At 42.7% G+C, this 16,788-nt stretch overlaps 1 long non-coding RNA gene across 1 annotated transcript; it reads left to right on the top strand.

Moving 5' to 3' along the window:
* The first annotated feature begins 3,873 nt into the window (after positions 1–3,873).
* On the top strand, positions 3,874–12,958 carry Gm30056. The gene is made up of 3 exons (XR_001785445.1): positions 3,874–4,048; positions 8,521–8,693; positions 12,928–12,958. It is a non-coding gene; the product is annotated as a predicted gene, 30056 (long non-coding RNA).
* The last annotated feature ends 3,830 nt before the right edge of the window (positions 12,959–16,788 follow it).

The raw sequence follows: 16,788 nt of genomic DNA, 5'->3' as shown, positions 1-16,788 counted from the left end.
CACTGGCCAACAAGTCCAGATGAAAGTATGATCCCCCAGGTTGAGAGAAAGAGTCTGTCCCCCAAATTAATGTGGAGATCTATAGACAAGACATCTGTTATCTTCTGATTGTACATGTACTGAGATGCACAACGTGCACAAAATAAACACCACAAATGCACACATACACACGCATGCACACATACATGTGCACACATTCGCACTCACACACACAACTGACAAGTAAGATCTAAAAGACTGTCCACTGTAGATGTACTCTTCCTATCTAAACATATATAGAACAGCTGCTTCCCCATAAAGCTCAGAGTTAGTTACTCCATGGTGTGGGAAACAATTTCCTTGGTGCCTGTCCCTTGGGACGTGGAGTCTGGGTTGCTTGGTAGAAACACTCACCCTCTTCAGATCAGGTCATTTATCCTAGCAGGGTCGGACCTGGTAGGGAGGGTGCACACACATTCTCCATGTGATCTGTGGTAGTGATGGTAGACAGAGCTATGTGTGCTGCCGTGCTTTAGGGTCTTGTATTTCTATGGGGACTCAGCCATGAATGTAGTGATTGCTTCAGGGCAGCTGCTGTGCCCTCCCTCAGTCCTATCTGGAGTCTTCTAGCAGCTTCCTCAGTTGTGCCCTCAGCGATGGCTCGGCTGCTCCATCAGCCTGCTAGCTTTTTGTGGTGCAGCTTGTGATGAATCGATCGCAACCTTCAGCTCACACGCCTAGGCTGGGCAAATCCTGACGAGCAAGGCACACCCACCTGTCCTCAATGCACCAATTGCACAGTTGTAATGAAAAGCAGAGAAGAGACTCCATCATGGTGGCTCCCTTGGGAAGATGGTCAAGTGTGGAGGTCTAGTGGCTCCAAGCTAAGTCTTCAGGATACTGATTGTGAGAGATAGGTTGAAATGAAGGGAAACCAGTCCCTGTCAAATGTGGTCCTGATTATTGATTCTTCATGTCTATGTTGTAAAGTGTCAGAACCATTGTAAAATCTCTTTGGAACACAAGTTTATCCTCTGGCTGTCAGTACTTAAACCTTTCCTAACTGCTACCATGAACTTTCTGAGGGAAAACTCCAACTTCGTGGACTCCATCATGTCTACAGTCTCATAGCTGAAAGAAAAGGCATAGAGTAGCGTCACTTCTGCTGGGACGGTTATAATCACATCAATAGATCCCACAGTTGCTGGGACAGTTATAACCACAGCCATAGATCCCACAGTTGCTGGGACGTTTATAACCACACCCATAGATCCCACAGTTGCTGGGACAGTTATAACCACAGCCATAGATCCCACAGTGGCTGGGACAGTTATAACCACAGTCATAGATCCCACAGTTGTAGCTCCTTCCTATATATATATATATATATATATATATATATATATATATATATATAATGCTGTTCTTTATAATGCATCTCAACACAGGGAGCATTAAGAGGGGACTGTGCCAGGGAACCAGATACTCTCTAAGTCTTTGTAGAGTGGGACTGTCTGAGGGCTGCCAGGGAGAGAAGTCGACCCATGCTTGAAATATGCACAGATTCTGGCTGGTTAATGTGGCTACATGTTTGAGAGGTCAAGAGTTCATAGATCAATTTACCACCAAATAGTTGGCCTGGGTCTTTTTTTAGAAACAGCAATACAGCCCAGGATGCCCCAGGGAGAGGATGAGATAGCTCTCTTCACCTAGGGTAGTTTGGGAGGCTTGCCTTCTCAAGAGAAGTGAGTGTCTCAGTGCTGAAGGGTGTGCTCAGTGGCTGCTGTGTCATTTGGCTATGTATCTGATGGTTCTAAGTGGTTTGCAAAGGGGAAAGAGAGGAGAGTACATAAAATTTGTAAATGCTTTATGAAATCCAAGACAGTGTAAAAGAGGCAGGGAGGTGGCAGGCGTCAGAAACGTTAGGGAGTGACATGGGCCATCTGCTTTAGCACTAACAGTCAGTCACCCTGTTTGGACTTTCCCATTCTCAGAATCCGGTCTCCTAGGATGGGAAGAGTCTTCGGCCCCAGTTAGGCCAGGTGTCTTTGCCCAGACAATCCACATGGTTGAGCAGATAGATCCTCTTTCAGACTTGACTTTGGCAAATCTGTCTGCGCTGTAACCAGATGATGGTGAAATCTGGGGCCTTCCTTGAAGATATTTGGTTACTGTTTTTCCTTCTGTTTTCATGAAGACACTAGTTTTCAGAGCTGTGTGGTTGTACATATCTTTTTAAAAAAATGACCGCAAATGCTGGTTGTTTTATATATTTAAACAAACTTATCACTATATAATGTATAGAAGATGAAGATGTTGAAAGTCCAACTCTGTATGAATTAGGGTTCAAAAACATCTTCTGCAGCTAAAGACTTACCTCTAACTGGATTAACTAAGACCACTCCAAATCCTTTATGTTGTCAGTATTGAAAACTATATTCATTGAAGGGAAAGAAAATCATATTTTATAATAAAATCCCACCAAAACTCTTCTTTTTAAATGTTGCATTTGTAGAGGGCCAGAGGTCCTTGTGCCTACGTATAAGCACTGGAGAAGACAGGAAAATTTAGGTATACAGGCATCCTTCAAAGGAAGAAGGTACTTACCAGTCTTACCCTTGGAATGCTGGGAAAAGATGTAGTTTAAAGCCCTGTGAAGCTTTGCTAGCTGAGAGCCAGGCTTCACCCGTATCCCCCCAGAATTTGTGTTTTGTTTCTCCCAAACCCTTTCCCCCAGTCTTGAGCGTTGCTCCGAAGTTCATTAAACCATTCTTATGAGACACGTCACTTGGACGTTAAACAGCCTAACTGACTTCTGCGTTATCTCAGGGCCAGGCTGATCCAGACATATGTTTACCTTAGTCATTCTCCCTAGACCATCAATCTTGAGCACTGTTTCTAGGTCAATGGTACCCATCTTCCTGGAAGAGGCCATATGAACTTTGTAGTTTCAATATAAACATGTCTTAAGCTTTGTTGTACATACAGGACTGGGTTAATTATCATCAGAAAACTGTTTCTTTTTGAAATTGGGCTGTGCTTAAATATGGCTAAAATAAACTGCCTTGTGTCAGACTCTAGATGTTTGAACCAGTGAGGACTCACTAAATTAGGCTCAGAAATAAGAGTTTCGTTCTTACCTCACCTGATTGGTTCCCTGCCAACATGACATGTGAAGGGATCCCCACATGTATTTATTTGTTTAGATTTAAGTGCATGTGTGTGTCTGTGTACGGGTTTGTGTATGTGAGCACGGTGCCTGTGGAGGTCAGAAGAGAACAGTAGACTTCCTGGAACTGAAGCTGCAGGCAGTTATAAATTGCTCAAGCCGGGTGTTGGGAATTAAACTTGGGTCCTTAGCAAGGACAATATACACGCTTTACTTTTGAGCCATTTCTACAACCTAGAACAAAGTTGCTTGAGTGTAAATTTTTTATTACTGTTTACTGAAATACTATAAGAAATGTCGTCATAACAATGCCAGAGACTCTGTACGTTCCTTTCCTAACATCTCTTCTGTGGTATAGTCATCACATTGATAATGCCTTAGACTGAGCTCCTAAGTTGCTCATCATTTGTAATCTGGTAAACTAACAGTTACTAGCAATTACCTATTCCTGTATCCATGGTAGCACAGTCTTCTCCAACACTGGTCGTGGGCTTGTTCTGTGAGGTTTTTTGCTTATTTGTTTTTTACCACATGACTCACTCTGGCCCATGGAACTCATTGCAATCATTAAGTAAAGCAACTGATTATGCCTCGGTGTTTGTCATCTTTTATCAAGGGACATCTTGAGTAAGTGTATTCATATATGGCCCAGCTGATAGGAAACCAACTAACTGCCAACCACTGTGAAAGAATGTTGGAGATAGATGCCTTAGCAGGAGTGTTCCTTGTAGAATCTTCATCCTGACAGGAAGTCAGTTAGGTGGCAGTTGTTTCATAGTAAACGTTTGTGGATGGTTCTCAATGGAGACATAACAGATAACTGGCCACTCCAGGCATTTTACTTTGTGTCTTCTCTGGCTAATGAGGCAGAGTCCACCTCACCACCTCTGAAGTCTGCTGGTAGGACTGCCTTAAGGGACACACTAGACAGCCCAGGCAATATCAGACTTGATTATGAGCAATGGGAGGTTGGCACATTCCATGTAAACAGAGACTTGAAGATGCGTGCCTGGGTTCTGTTGCCTTTATTGCTCTGACTTTGCAGTGAGCAATGTGGGTTTGCTGCAGAGGAGATGCAATTCTGCGTTGCACTGGGTCCAGCCAAGGCCATCCAAGGTCTGCTGACTTGTAGTTACTGCCAGACTCATGAGTGAGCTCAATTAGGACCCAGGCTACCAAGTCGTTCAGTCCAAACTGCTAACCCACAGACGTGCCTGCTAAATAAATGTCCTGTTTAGCTGTAGGTTTGGGGGTAAATGGTTTCATATCATTGCAGTGGAAACAGATAAGCAACACCACACATCTCTGCTGCCTAGATAGAATGGACTCTCAGTGACTGCTAAAGCATTCTTACCCACCCAGAGCTTTGCATAGGATTCACATCGCTATGTCTTCCTCTGTGTAGATGGCAGCCACTTTGATGACTTGAGATTTAAACATTAGTAGGTGCTGTCCCCAAAGGACTCCAGCATCATCTTGTGGACTTCATAAATTTGACATTTATGCAGACTGCCGTTATCATGGCGACACTGGGGATTTTTGAATAGTTAATTTGGATGAAATTCTCATTTGTTGTGACTGACCCAATCAATTCTAATTCTCCTGACTGTAGCATTCTGTCTAACAGAAACACAGAGAGGGACATCTGTTCTATGCTTATTGCTAGGCATGAGTTCCTTATGCAAACTTTCCATACTCAGCAGGCTGGTATCCAGAGTTTCAGGGTAGGGAAACAGTCTACCAGAGACTTGGAGAGTGACTGATGATTCTGGCTTCTGAAATAAAACTCAATAAAAGGACCCATGTTCTCAGTTAGATTTCTTACACTATCACCTATTAATATTTCTCTTTCATCATTTCTATGGGGTGCACCAACATGGTCCCAGGCACGCCTTCTGCTTCTGCTCTATCTAGAAATTTCTCCGTAGTGTTGAGGTTCCTCGGACCTAATGAATGACCCATAGCAGCTTAAGTCTCTGCTTAGTAAAACCTAAATGTGGATGGAACTAAGGTAGCCATGAGTCTGATCTTTGTCTTGCTAAAAGTGCTTCTAAGCTCTGAGAAGTGATAACAGTGCATTGAGGCTGGATTAAAAGTTGATGTATGACTCGGAGTGGTCTTTTCTCAGCTCAGTAGGTCCATGCAGCGCTGCATGAGTGTCCTTTCTGCTGAGCGTCTGCTGAGCGTCATCCACTCTCCATGGTTCTGCCCCCAACCACAGCTCCAACTCAGCCCTATTCTAAGAACGTACACAGTTACCCTGAAAGCCGATCAGAGACATGAAAGACAGGTGGACCCATGGCAGAAACATCTCCTTCCCTCACATTCACAACGTAATATGTTCATGTGCGACATGTGTTTAGCAAATATGTTCATTTCTGGGATAAAGTGAATTCATTTTTTATTATGAGACCTTGGTTCTTTGAGATAAACGGTACATTATAAAAGTCTATCATGATTATTACTCACTTTGTGGAGCAATAATCTATGACAATTATTTCAGTAGATCTTGGGGTAATTTGGATTATTAGAAGTACTGAAGAAACTACCATGTTTGGCAAGATGGCTCAGCAGGTAAAGGCACTTACCTGACAAACTGAGTTCAAATTCTCTGAACTCACATTGTGGAAAGAGAGAGCAGATTCCCCAGAGTTGTCCTCTTACATCCACAAGAACACTGTGTCATGGTATACACTCACACACACACACTCACACACACTCACACACACACACTCACACACACTCACACACACACTCACACACACATTCACACACACTCACACACACACACTCACACACACTCACACACACACTCACACACACACACTCACACACACACTCACACACACACTCACACACACACACTCACACACACATTCACACACACACTCACACACACACACACTCACACACACACACACACACACTCACACACACACTCACACACACACTCACACACACACTCACACACACTCACACACACTCACACACTCACACACACACTCACACACACACACACACACTCACATACTCACACACTCACTCACACACACACACTCACTCACACACACACACTCACACACACACTCACACACTCACACACACACTCACACATACACACAATCAAACACATATACATAATCAGACACACAAACACACACATGTATACACACACTAATAAAAAAAATTTGTTTTTTAAAAATAAGAAACCTTTTTAATTTGATGTATAAAAACACACTGTAGTATTCTATAGAGTTTTAAAAATATTTATTTGCCTGTGTTGTGTGCTTGTCTCTCTCTGTGTGTGTGTGTGTGTGAGAGAGAGGGAGGGAGAGAGAGAGAGAGAGAGAGAGAGAGAGAGAGAGAATTGTGCGTGTATAAAGGCTAAAAGAGGGTGTTGGGTATTCTTATGCATGTCATTATTTCTATTCCTTTGAGGCAGGGTCTCGCACTGAACTTGCCCCTTATGTTTACTGGCTGAGCTGCAAGCCAGCAAGCCTGGGAGTGGTTACAGGTGCATGCGGGCTGCCAAGAGCTTGTTATGCTGGTGCTGAGAACGGACCTCTAGTTCTCATGATTGTGTAGGAAGGTTTCTGTCCTGCTGAGCCATCTCTCCAGCCATGACTAAGCTGCTGCATAGCTCTTTGGGTGGTTGTTCTTAATCCTTGAAGATTCTTTGACAGTTCAAGCATGGCATGTGTACGTGTGCATCGTGGTCACGTTCAGCTGTTTATCCAGTCACTTCTCCCCCACTCTGCTGAACTTCTGTCTGCGGAGTCCCCTTCCTAGTCCCCTGCCCTTTTAATTATTGTTTCGGTTTTTAATATTTTTGTCACCCACCGAGTTTAATTAAGGTTGCTTTTTTCCCTGATTCTTGGTAACAATTAAACTGTATTTTAGTAGATGCTGTTTAATTAATCAGAAATAGCAGGCTTATTTTATACCTGTAGCTAGTGGAGCATTTATCAATTACAATGCCCTGGCCCCTGCTATCTCTTTCCAGGATGTTCTGTTTTGTCTAAATGACGAGGTGAACACTAATGGCTGTGTAATGACATTTTCCCAACAACTACCCAGATTGTCCTGGGGGACATTTCTCTGAGGAGTGACCTTTATTTCTCAGTGCCTACCTTAACCATTTTCCTTAAAAGAGGTCCAGGTGTCGAGTAAATAAACGCTTGAAGTGACCAAGGGAATCACTTAAGAATGTCTTTTGTAATTCAAGCAATCACCTCCTAAGGTTTGATTCGCTTGCTGTCTGACAGTATACTGTTCTACGGGCAGATGCGTGCTCTTATCAGAAGATAACGTGCACACACGTTATCAAGTATATCCCATGGTTTGAAGAAAAGTGCATGCAGACGGCGGGTACAAATAAAATCCAAAGGAGCAAGCACACCAACTGCAACAAAGGGCTCCCTGTGAGGACTTTTTTAGCATGAGAATATAGCAGAAGGAAGCACAAATCTAAAAGGGAATGAGCAAATTGATATAAATACGAGAACAGGAGAAGGAGTTTTCTAATTAGAATGAGCTAAATATTGAAAATAAAAGAAGATTCAAGCGGAAAAAGTAGGGTATTTGTAAAGCATATTCCGAGCTTAATTAGAGTTGCTTTTCCTCCCTGATTCTTGGTAACAATTAAAACTACCATCCTCTTCTCAGTAATTCCTCTCCAAGAAAACCCGCGTCCTCCCCAGTCATACCAAATGTCAAGTGCCACAGCAGAGGAAGACAGTCAAGTCCGTCTCTGCACTGCTCGCACCACACAGTCGAAGGCTTCTTTGATTAAGGCTCATCCACCCAGACGCTCAGCATGGCTCCTGCTGAGCAGTCATAAGTAGCGGAAGACTGAAAGTGTACATAAAATTCAAATTCCTCATGGTCTCCCAGCAGAGAAAATGTAGTTTCCTAGAAGATAAAAATGTACTTGGCCAGATGTGTAAATATTTCAGACATTCAAATCTTGAGCTATCTGAACAAACTCTCTTGTTTTTAATACTTCATTTAATATGTAAGGACACTGAATTAGACTCTTGGGGTTTCAAATGTCCTCTCCCATTCCCTGGAGGTTACGTTTCTCTTGGTTATTATCTGTGTTATAAAGACAACATCATTATCACAACATCTTGCAATGGAAGGGTTTTAGTTTAGTTTTGCTTCGTCCAAGGTAGTGGCATCCTTCTTGCCAGGCCCTGCTCATGGCTCCGATTTCATACATTTCCCTGACCCCGACTTCCCCAACCCCTACTGCCACAAACCTCTACCTCATACATAAAGATAATTTGAATACAAGTATCTTCCAATCAGGGCTGTCCTTTCCCTCATCTTAAATTAATCAATTGACATAATTTGTTATTGTTTGCTTTGAGGTAGGGTCTCACGCATCCCGGGCTGCTTCACACTTGCTGTGGAGTTGAGAATCGCATTGAACTTCTGTTTCCCTGCCTCTACCTCATCAACGCTGCCTCTGCAGGCTCGTGCTGGGAATTGAACCCAAGGCTTCATTTATGCTGGTCTCTCTACAACTGAGCTACAGGTACAGGTAAGTGTTTGGGTTTCACGTTGTAGTCTAGGCTGGCCTTGAGCTTGCAGCGATTATCGTGTCTCAGTTTACTGTGTGCTGACATTCCAGGCATGACCCATGTCTCCTGGTTTATTAGTTTCTAAATAGACATCAGATTTGAGTCTTTATAGATCCTAAACTTTTTTTTACTCATATTTTTTACAGATGTGCAATTTAATCAAATTACTAAGTTTCTCTAGGGTCCAAATAGATTCATAGCTTGGCATAGAAATATGAATATTCACCCAAACTGGCATTAATTAAGTCTATAAATAACCTCTCTGCGCTACAGGCCACATTTTGCAGCCAAATGACTCAAGTCAGTTCTGTTTTGTTGTAGAAAACAGGGCATGAGGTCGCCTGACTTCCGGGGCTGAACATTTTAGAGTTGTGCACTTGCCTGTCTAGTGGGCGAGTTTTGAGAGGGCTTCTCAGTAGGACTTTTTCTCACTGCTACACTGGAAAGTCTGACAAGAGGAAGTTTAAGGGACAGAGGGCTTATCTTGGCTCATAGGGTCAGGGGATACAGCCTGTCATGGCCCAGACTCCATGCTGGCAGGAGCCTGCTCCTGGATTCCTTACTTCCTCGCCTAGCTGTGCTGAGGACATGGTCTGGGGCACAATGTTCAAGGTGACCTGTTTCCACCAGTAAGCCTCTATCTACCTACTGGAAGTTCGTCAGTCTCTCAAAATAGCTCCAGCAACTGCGGTGGTAGGGGGCGGTGTTTAAACACATGCAGCCTGGGACATTTCATATACAGAGCGAAACAGGCCTGGAGTGGAGGCTGAGCGTTCTGACGTCAGGACACTGCCTCTAGCCCAGGCTTCACCCGTCACCTGGTCACTTTCCTAACTGGAGCAGACCATCAGTCCTGCAGCTCACTCTCAAACTGATGACAGCCAGAGCCGCGCAGGGTTCTACCCCAAGGGACCCTCTTGTGGCTCCACTCTTCCTCTCTTACCCCTCTTGTGCCCAAAGTTTCTGGAGGGAACTTTTCAATGTTATCACTTTTCTATTATATTTGAGAGGTCAGTGAAAAAAAAATACCAGCTTTAGTCTGTATTAATTCACACAGCGGCCAAATTCAATGAAGCATATCTAATTTGAAAAGTGATGGATATCTATAGTTAATGAGCTAAAGCTGTGTTATGCTAAGGTTATTTGAAAATAGAGAGAGATTAGAAGTGGAAGTGACAGTGTATTTCCCCCCACAGATCAGTCTACTAACACAGAGAGAAATTACTGAGCTCTTAAAATATGCTAAAAACTAATGTACAATCTTTTTTTCTTTCATACAGTATTTGAAATGTCACCAAGCGGTGACCTTTTTTTGTTATTGTTGCATGGCTCCCATTGGTTCTACATATTATCCCAGTATGAGCACGGACACTGTCTAACCTGTCACTGAATATAAACTTAATGCTATGGGGTGTTGTTTCCAAAATAAACTTGACCTTGGTGCTTCACACGAATTAATCATGTTCTCTCCCGCATCACAACGAGAACACCAACTGGGTATGAATAATGGGTGTAAATTTTTAGATTAATTTCGAGCTCTTTAGTCATCGTAGAAACACCAGATGAGGTTAAATTAGGATTCTGACTCTGTATCAGGTATCCAAATTGTCGGATGCTTATAACATAATTGGTTTAGAGGATTTTCTCGAGCACTAGCTAAAATGGTTGCACATTAAGAGTGAAGGGACTTACACAGCACTCTCCGGGCTTGCTGCTTTTCGGTTATCCCTATAGTCTAACTCGTGTCCATCAATTTAGGTGATAAGGACTGGCAATGTGGACCCCAGCCATGCACAAAAGATAAAGCAGTAAAATCTGAAGGACGAGTGAAAGTAGACTTAGAGAAATAAGAATCACCAAAGCCTTGCTGAAGATGGAATTAATCCGTTAATAGCCTTTTAAAATAAAGTCAGTTCATTTTCTGTAACTGACTAGAGATCACATAGACCATGCTGCCCTTCACAGGTGAAGACCAGGGCTTTCTTTCAGTCCCAAGATTTAGGGGGAAAAATTGAACTTAATGTCTTTGATTATTTGGTCAAGAATAGGATACCCAACACCTTCGCATTGTGTGATTATATAAAGTGCTGTGCTTTGATTCGTTGTAGAATGAGGTAAACATAGATGGATCATGCACAGGAATAAACACAGAAACCAGTGATTTACTATGATGGAAAGTAATATTCTGAGTTTGGAGAAATAGTGTCTACCTGCTGTATAAGCATTAGTTTTCCAGCTAAAGAAGTGTGTGTGTGTGTGTGTGTGTGTGTGTGTGTGTGTGTGTATGTATGTATGTATGTATGTATGTATGTGTGACAAGGTTTTATGGTGCCCAGGCTTGCCTTGTTACCTTGAACTTAATTCTTAATTATTCTTAATTTTCTCTCTCTCTGTCTCTCTTCCTTCCTTCCTTCCTTCCTCTTCCTCTCCCTCTTCCTCTTCCTCTTCCTCTTCCTCTTCCTCTTCCTCTTCCTCTTCCTCTCTCTGTCTTTCTCTCTTCCTTTTTCTTTTTTTTGAGACAAGGTCTCTCTGTGTAACAGCCCTGGCTAGCCTGGAACTCACAGAGATGCACCTGCTTCTGCCTCCCAAGTGCTAAGACTAAAGGTGTGCACCACCATGACTGCCTTAAACTTGATTTTACCTGGTGCTGAGAATTTAACCACACAGCTTTTGTACACTCTAGGCAAGCACTCTACCGCCGAATTCTGTCAGCAGCCCTAGATTTTGCAGAATATAAATGTGTATATATAAGTTATATTTCCCTTTTTGTTATCAAGGTAGCTAGTTTCATGTATAAAAGTTCTTTCTGGCTTTGCTTTCATTCCTCTTGGGGATGATTTCTGTTAAATAAAATTCACACCAGATGGCTCTTCAGTCATACATGAGTTACTCTTGTGGATGATGAGTGCTGCCCACATGATAAAGTCTAGAAGTACCTGGAGACTGGCCTCTGGACACGATTGTGGGCGGTTATCTTGATTGCTGTTTAACTGGGTAGGAACACCTGCCCACTGTGAGCGAGACCATTCCCTGAGCAGGAAGCATCTTGAGATCTATGATGGAGAAAGTGAGCTGAGAATTAGCATCTTATTCACTAATTGCTTTCTGCTTCTTTACTTTGAATGTGATGTGACCAGCTACCTAGGGCTCCTACTGCCTTGTTTTCCCTGCCTTAATAGACTGTGCTTCGAACTATGAGTTAGAATGGTTCCATCTCCCTAAGTTTCTGTTGTTAGGGTATTTTGTTATGGCATTAGAAAAGGAAACCATGCCTGTAAGTGACTAACATTGGAATTTTGTATTAAAATTGGAGTGTAGGGCTGAGATCATCTGTGATGGTGTGAGGTAGGCCTGAGGATGGTGTAAGATGGGCTGAGGTTTCAGTTTCCCCAAACTCCCCTACTCCTGAAGGGATGCTGGAAATGACCCCCTCAGGATCGTTTCCATTATAAGCCTGTGTCTACTGCTTACAGGTGTGTAAGTAGATACCCTTTTTTTTTGTTTTTTTGTTTTCTAAATAAATCTCTGTGGGATGAGGGTGGTATAAGCCACTGTTATTATCAGTCTAGGACTGGATGCTCTGATCATCAAGACATATATTAAATTCCACACAGCTAATTAAACACCGATATTTCCTAATCTGATTGCAAAAGTAACACAACTGATTGAGTAGTGCACAACGCAGTTTCCAGTGAACACGTTACATCTTCTTGGAAGTGAACAGTCATGATTTTTGATGTATTTGATCGATGTCATCCATATATGAGACAAAACCCACAATATTTTCTGAGGGATAATGTACCATGTCCATTGAAAAAAATTAAATCCAGCTTTACGGGCTGCCAATCAAAGTCAATTAGCAAATGACTGTGCAAAAAAGGAATTGTTTGTTTTGAAACAGATTCTCACGTATAGCTTAGGCTGTCTTAAAACTCACTACTTTTCTGTACCCACCTCCCGAATGCAGGGGCCACAGGTGTGAATGACCCTGCCTGGCTTATTTATACAGTTTCGAGTGAGAATATGTAATATCCTTTTAACATGGGCATTGATTAAGTCTGGTCTGAAGAAAGGTCTTTAAAATAACTGGGACTTAATCCATATAACAACTAGTATTAGAAGTGTAACCATGGATTTGTGTGTAGGTAACCACTCTCTAATGGACAGTGCTAATAATTTCAATTTATTTTGTAGGAGTCTGTGATTCTGTGATTCCTGGAGAATGATACCCCAGACTCAAACAGTGTGCAACAGCAAAGAGCATTTATTCTGCAGAGAACGTGCGTGCAGGGGTCCACCATACATAGGGATGTAAGACAGAGGTGTGGATCTTGCAGGGTCAATCTAAAGCCTGAAAGGGTAGGAGTGGGTGACTTTGTCTTTCTTTCCCTTAATTGGTGGCTCTATCTGCAGGGGTATGGGTGCCCTTGTGATTGGTTAGGGCTCTGGAAGGTTTGGGGGAACTTATACTAGCTAACTAGAGTTGGCTTAAGCTAGGCGGTGGGGCAGCTTCTACAGCTTCTGATTGGGTGCCATGAGGTTGGCTCAGGGCTTAGGTTAGGTGGTGGGGCATCTTCCTGATTGGCTGCCCGTGAGGGATAGTTTTTCCTGGAATTGATTTATTTTCTTTTCCAATTCTGGGAAACAGAAACGCAGGCCTAGTCTCCCAGACTGCCAGTTTGCTGCCTGTCATGGAGTCAGCCTGGCTCTGGCTGGCTGACTCAATCCTCTCAGCTAAATGATACTGCACTCTGGCAGCATATCACAAGATTTACTCTAAGTTGGCATGTTTCGAATGAAATGAGATGTTATGTTTTCTAAGGTTCTGTCCAGGATATCCCATTTTGCTGCACGTGATATTGTGGCAGACATTGACTCTCAAGCTATGAATTGGACAGTATGAGTCTATAAATTATCTTTTTTTTTTAAGAGAAAGAAAAAGGGGCAGCTTTATCAAAAGAAAAGGCCACTTTAATTTTCTGGCTAGTTAATCTCTTCTGCATATCACTGAAATAATCAGAAAGTGGTAGTAGCTTGCATTCAGCACTTAATTCTATCAGTGTAAGAACACTTCATGCATTTATTTCCACAATAAATTTATATTTTTTTCTGGAACAGTGAAGATCCTGTCTCTAAGATGGAGGTTCCTTCTGCAAGGATGGGTGTGGTGTTAACCCTCATGACTTCTATTGTAGTTACTTTCCTATTGCTGTGATACACTACGACCAAGGAACCTCGTAGAAGACCAAGTTTATGCAGGCTTATGGTCCCACAGGGGTAGAGTCCCTGGTGGCAGAATGAAGACATAGTGTCAGGATCACAGAGCTGAGGGCTCACATCTTGAATGGTAGAACACATATAGAAAAGCCAACTTGAAATAGTTTGAGTCTTTAACCTCTCGAAGCCTACCTCCAGTGACATACTTCCTCCAGCAAGGCCGTAATAAGCCCCTCCAAACAGTGTTATCAACTGGGCACCAAGTATCCAAATGCCAGAAACTATGGGAGGCATCTTATTCAAACCACCACCCCTTCCTTCTGCTGTGCTTCCACAATAGTCAGGTTCCACTTTAATATGCACATATCCTTCTAAGCCTGATATTACTTCTCCTATTTCCAAGAGTCCAGGACTTCATATATATCAGACAATTCTCTTTCTGTCCCTTAGACACACACAACGTCTGAAGTAAACAAATGTTTCAGTTCGTGGTCACTTGACTCTGTAGCCTACGGTGAGACAGGATGTCATGGTGAAGTCACATGCTGAAGGCAAGAAAACTGCTCATCTCATGGTGGCTAGGAAGCAAAGGCAGAGAAAAAGGTGTCAGGACTCTCAGTTCCCTGCTAGACATACTCCCAGAACCCAGCCTGCCTGCACCACAAAGCTCCTACCAGTGCTACCAGCACTGAGGGCCTAGTACTGCACACAGTCCTTGGAGTGCATTAAGATCTAGAATATAGCACCTTGTCAGTTTCTATACCCCAGACACAATGCTTATAAGTCATCTAGCAAACCAGGACCATTATAATACTACATGACATTTCTTTCAAGTTTTTCTTTATTTATTTGTAGTGTGTGTGTGTGTGTATAGTCACATGTGACGATATGGGCAGGTGTGGAAGCCAGAGGTCAATTTCAGGTGTCTATCACACTCTACCTTATTTTTTGAGACAGTTTTTAGTGAGCATCGAGCTCACCCATTTGGATAGAGGGCAGGCCAGTAAGTCCCTGGGACCCACTTCCACCGTGCTAGGACTACAGGTGGGAGCCATCCCACCTTGTCATATCCAGCTGTGTACATAAGTGCTAGGCATCCAGTCTCAGGTCCTCATGCATGCATGGCAGACACGTTAACAACCCAGCCACCTTCCCTGCCCTGAAAGCAAACATCTTTAATAGAAGCTTATCAACCTGCTATGCTTGAGTTAAAATAAATCATTGTCATTGGCGTACTAGAAAAAGATCTAGGGTTGACAATGTTCAGGGCAGTATTTCTTGAACTATTAGAGAAAATGCCTTTCAAGATATCTTCCTTGGGTTCAGTCTTGACGATCATGCCATGGTAATTATATCCCCAAATAAGGTTTTATCTCATATTTTAATTGCCAAACACAGCTCTTTGGACTAGAATTTTAAGCAGGTTACAGTATGATGTAAGTCACCTAACATTTCTAAAGCATACGCCTTCGAGGATCTTAGATGCTTGCAGAACATTTGAACATTGAACAAAGGGAGCTGGAGAGATGGCTCAGCAGTAAAAAGCACTTCTTGATCTCCCAGAGGACTTGAGTTCAGATGTTGGGTGGTACACAACCACCTGCAACTGGTTTCAGAACATACTTTTCTAGCTTCTGGCACACATGTGTACACACACACACACACACACACACACACACACACACACACACACACAGAGAGAGAGAGAGAGAGAGAGAGAGAGAGAGAGAGAGAGAGAGAGAGAGAGAGAGGAGGAAGGATAAATACATAAATAAATAATAAAAGCTTTAAAAAGATCCAAAGATGTGTATGCTATATTAGAGAGATGATAAGAAAAAGAAGAAAAGATAGGCAGGAGAAAGGAGCAAAGAACAATTAAGTGTGTGTGTGTGTGTGTGTGTGTGTGTGTGTGTGTGTGTGTGTGTATGGTGTTTCTTTTTCTTTAAGGTGGCCAGAAAAGGCCTCTCAATCATATGATGAAATTTAAGCAGAGACCAGAGGGGAGAACCCTATTGTTCCGGCGTGGTACTCCTGGCAGCAGAGTCAAATACAAATGTGAGCATGCTGTCATAGGGCACGACATATCTGAATATCAAACACCAGTGTCTCCTGCTGCTGATATGAACGTGCCACGTGAGCTCAGAGTGACAATAGAAGCAAGGCAATTCGGGCCATGTTTGGCTTCGGGATGATAAGTGTTCTAGGGCAAAGCGGCGATCTGTCTCATTAACTGGGTAAGGACAGTCACAGTGAACATCATGTGTAACTGGGAAGGGCTGGGTTCCTCCCTAATAGGGCCAGGGGCAAGGCGGGGATATCTGCTCAGTTATTTACACTCTGCACTGCACTGGAAGGATCCGCAGAGCAATAAGGCAAGGCAGCAGAAGGGCCAAGGTGGGAAAGAACCAAAGTTATTTACTCTCAGATGACTTTGTTTTTAACATAGAAAATCCTAAGCAGTGCCTAGAGGGACCGAGAGAGCTGGGAAGTAAATTGAGCAAAGCTCGAGTTTATCAGGCTGACATGTCTACATGCTAGCAAAAACAACTGGAGAGTGAAATAAAAACCGTAATTCACGGTAACACCGAAAGTCATAAAATTCTTAGGGACAAGGTTATCAAGAAATTTGCAAAAAAAATACACAGAAAACTCTAAAACACTGCTGAGTGAAAAATTTAAAATATCTGAAATTGGAAAAAATACATTGAGTTTGCAGAGTAGCCTACACCTGTAAAGTCACATTGCACACACTAAATGTATGCAATTTTAAAGTGATAAATTGTGTGTGTGTGTGTGTGTGTGTTAGTGTAAGCGTGTACATGCGCATGTGCATATATG

The sequence above is a fragment of the Mus musculus genome, chromosome 6 (assembly GCF_000001635.26).
Source record: "Mus musculus strain C57BL/6J chromosome 6, GRCm38.p6 C57BL/6J".
Classification (NCBI taxonomy): Eukaryota; Metazoa; Chordata; class Mammalia; order Rodentia; family Muridae; genus Mus; species Mus musculus.
Note: the sequence above shows the minus strand (reverse complement) of the source record. Positions and strands in the feature narration are given on the sequence as shown.